This window comes from Carlito syrichta, unplaced genomic scaffold, assembly GCF_000164805.1.
Source record: "Carlito syrichta isolate Samal-C Ts95f unplaced genomic scaffold, Tarsius_syrichta-2.0.1 Scaffold302533, whole genome shotgun sequence".
In the NCBI taxonomy this organism is placed as follows: Eukaryota; Metazoa; Chordata; class Mammalia; order Primates; family Tarsiidae; genus Carlito; species Carlito syrichta.
The window spans coordinates 142,343-146,718 of NW_007246629.1; positions in this window are offsets into that span (position 1 = coordinate 142,343).

The window sequence follows — 4,376 nt, forward strand, 5'->3', positions numbered from 1 at the left end:
TTCTCTCCACCCACCCTTTCTCTCCACTAGTTCGGGTCCGTGGATGATCCACTGTGATGGGCTATGGTGGTGTGTGTCTGGTGTCAGGCATTGGGAATCAGCAATATAGCTGGGCACTGCATTTGGTGTGCCACCAGTGGCTTGGGGTGGAGGAGGGAGCCCAGAATTTCCCAGGCCGGAACTGAGAGCCAATATCGGCTGTTCAGCACCTCCTTAAGATGCACTGTTCCCTTACACAACCATGGGATCTTAGCTCCCAAGCTGGAGGTTAGGCAGAGCTGGGTGGGTGAGTCACTGCACGTCTCTGCCTGGTCACAGGGCTCCAACTGTTCTCTGATCAGCTGTAGTCAGGGGCGAGTTGGGGGAAGTGGAGTGCAAGACTGCTGGCTGCCTCTGCCAGAATGAGGACCAGAGCTCCAAAGGCCATTGTAGGGGTTTAAAAAACAGTTTGTAAATTGTCAGGATAAGGGCTTCATAGCCACAAGGAGGGTCTCAGAAGGTAATGTGGCAAAATTATAAAAGGGAAATTGTAGTGTCTAAGTATTTTCTTTATAAATTATCTTCTGTCTCATATATATATGAAGTATATATATACTTTTAAATTTTAGCGTGGTTGTTCAACGTTCAGTAAAGTCTGTTATTCTACCAGAGTGGTCTTGTCTTTTAGAAGTGAGACCCAAGAAAGTAAAGATACTGAGGACTGAAACATTGATTTCTCTCCTTGAAGGAGTTCCTGATTCATCTTCATAAATTCTCAAGAACTGACATCTCAGCATGTCGGGCTACAAAATGGGTGGAAAACGATGAAATGCAGAAGTTGTCAAGTCTGGGTTATCTTTTGCAATGGAAAAGGAACAAGGAGACATTTTATTTTTCACCACTATTAGCCAGCCTGTCAGTCACTTAAAATCTCCTCATGAAGACACGAAGCTAAGTTTTGAATATTGTGTGTCATTCCTTCCAGTTGATATTATAAAAGTTGGTGCAGAATATTACAGATAAAAAAGAAATATCTTCTTTGTTTTAAATAAAGCCTAGCTGGGGTTAAGACAGCACCATAGATGTGACCACACCAGAGGGCAAGGTTGGCCTTACACTCCTCTTTGCTCTTATTTATTTTACATGCATGCAATGAGTCTCAGAAATGTAAGATATGATGCTGCACTTGACAGGCAAACAGGCCCAATGTGCAAAGTCTCCTGTTGGCTTTGTGGGTAGTTTCTATATCAGTTCCAATTATGAATACATTCTTCAGCAACTACAGTTTTCTCATTCATTCTTTCTGAACAGTTAGGGCATGTGGCAGCCCAGGGCTCTGTCAAAACAAATTGCCCCCTTGCAAAGTTGGCAATGCGAGGAAGTGACAACCTGGTGCACGCTGCAGTTCCCTTAATCACAGGACCCCATGGAGGCAGGGAAGCAGTTAACAGAAGGGGTATGCATCTGTGTACTGGCTGTGTTCTACTGCCTGGGTTCGAGTCTCCCCTCTGCCACTTGTGAACTGTATGTGTTTTACAAGTTTGTTGACACCTTCAAGTCTTTATTCTTCGTAGGATTGTTGTGCAGATTCCATGAGGTAATGTGGCAGGTTTGTCCCCATGCCTGACACACATATATGCTCTATAACAATTATTATAAAAGTGGTAAATGGGACCCATCACCAGGGCATCACTCCAGCGTACTCAGCATGAAAGATTGCCGTATTTTCTTTAAAGGCATTGTTCAGTGGTTTGCTACAAGGTGTAGAGGTTCCTTGCACGCTAAGTTTTGCCCCAACTGTCCTCTCGTCTTGGTAAGTTTATTTCTGTATAGGTTCCTTGCACGCTAAGTTTTGCCCCAACTGTCCTCTCGTCTTGGTAAGTTTATTTCTGTGAGGACTCTTTGTTATCCAGCATATATGTCTCTGTTGTTTGACCAGGCAGATGTGACTTCTCCTCTATCCTTCCACCTTTTATATAATTAAACTGGGTTACAGATGAGATTCCTGTTTGATTGTCAGTAGCGTCCTGGGACATTAACTACCAAGGTGCATGAAGGCAGGCCACCTGCATCTCCAAGGACTAGAGACGGAAGCATACGGTTGACTAGCCAGGACAGGGAAGGTTATTGTTCATGTCGGGGATCAGTCTAGGAACTCAAGTTTGAGACCAGAACCATGAGAGGGCCTTTCTCTAGAGGACTCTGAACAGGCCCAGGTGAAAACCTGTGTGCCTCCTTATTCCTGGAGCATGTAAAAGAATTTTTCTCTGAACCTAGAATTTGACAGTCAGTGGTAGGAAGGGCTTTAGGGTTTGATTGGTTTCTCTGCTGGATAGGTGTGAAAAGAGAAGCCACATCCCCACATCCTTGTGAATAAAATGTGTATTTCATTCCATCATGATAAATTAGCTTTGATAATAATAAAACAGAAGAGATTATGTTTAAGTTGCACTTAAATATATTTAAAATTAAGTTGCACAAAATGCTGTTTACCTGTAGGAGTTAGTTATCACAACTTGTTTTACAGGTGTAATAGCATAACCAAAAAATTGGGCAGGAGATCAAAGTTTTGTCCATGTCAGTTTAACTCCCTCTTAATTCTCTTAAACATTATGGTCTTCTTTTTTCTGTATTCTGTCTCAGAACTAAATAGGTGTTGGATCAAATTCCCCACTGCATGCAGACAGTCTGGAGATACAAAAATGCAGGATACACAAGAACATGAGAAAGGGGATAGAAGTAGAGAATGGATCCCCAGCACATTTTTGCTTTTGCTTTCATCTAGTAGAAATGGGGATCATTTCCAAACCAAAAGAGCATCTTTTTTTCTAGAGATAGCAATTTCTTTATTAAAAACCATGTATCTCTCTCTCTCTTTTTTTTTTTTTTTTTTGAGTTGGAGTCTCACTATGTCACTCAGGCTGGAGTGCCATGGCACACTCTCAGCCACCCCAGCACCAACCTGTTGGGTGTCGGCAATCCTTCCGCCTCAGACTTCCAAGTGAGAAGTTTGTTAAATTAACTCCAGTTAATTTTTTTGGTTTATTGTAGAGACGCGGTCTCACCAAGTTGCCAAGGCTGGTCTCGAACCCATGGACTCAGGCAATCCATTTGCCTCGGTCTCCAAAACTGCTGGGGTTACAGGCTGAGCCACCAAGCCTGACCAAAAATCATGTATCTCTTATAGCTGGTTGGTTAGCATACTTTATAGTTTAAATGTACTAAGCTGGAAGTTTATCAGGATAGGTACTCCTAATTATTTCATTTATGCCCTATGCACTTTAATGTGTATTCTAAGTACTTATATAAAATGTATATTATTGATATATTTTTAAATGTGTGACCACTGGGATGAATAGGTAACTTCTTAAACTCATTCTTGTAGGGTTTTGTAGGATTTAGGTTCTCAAATAAGATTTTCTTTCCCAAGTCTTCCTTTTCCTAAAAGAAGTCTTAGTCTATCACTCAATGCAATAATGTAGTGGAAGTGGCCCACAATACTAATATTCCAATCACAAAATGACTTCTTTTAGTCTTAGTACAAGCAAAAATAATGGGCTGTGTTTCTCTAGTTACAATGTAGAGCAGGTTTCATGTCAACATACTAACTCTACCAAACATTTTTGTCAGTCCCAGTGACATTCGAATTCTGCCCACACCCATTGGTAGGACCTTGGCCTATGATGCCCCACTCCAGGAGTCTCTAGTCCAGTGGTTTTCAATATTGGCTGCAAATTATAAAGCTGTAAAAATACTGCTACTTGGACCCTACCCTCATTATTTCTGATTTAATTAGTATGAAAGGAGGCCTGGACTTCTTCTGGATTTTAACTTAAAGATTTTCAGTTGAGTTTGTGGTGGCATGGGTCAGGTGGAGGTCATGTTTTAAATAGAAATGTTTGTTTGGTTAAAATGAAACAGAAGGATCCAGTAAGCTTCATTTGGGGAAGAGTAATAAATTTTCTAAAACCAGCCAGGATTCCCATTTTATGGCTATTCTGACTGTGGGTGTTGAAGGTTCTCGTCCCTCAAAGTGTGATCCAAAGACCAGCATCCACAGCATCACGTGGGACTTAGTGAGAAGTGCAGATTCTCAGGTCCCGGGCACACCTACTGAATCAGAATCTGCACCTTATCCCAATTCCCAGGTGACCTCATGCGCTTTGAATTGGAGAAACACTGCTTTAGAGACAGTGATGGGGAGGGGGATGATGAAAACAGAATCCACTTTCATTGAACAACTGCTACAGGCCAGGCACCACCCTAAGCCATGTTTGTGATATGCTTATCCTTAAGTTGTTGCAGAAATCAAATCAATTGAACTGTGTAAAACACTAAATGCAGTATCTGACATCCAGTGTTCCCAAAAGGATTTGTCGTTCTCATCATCATCTCGG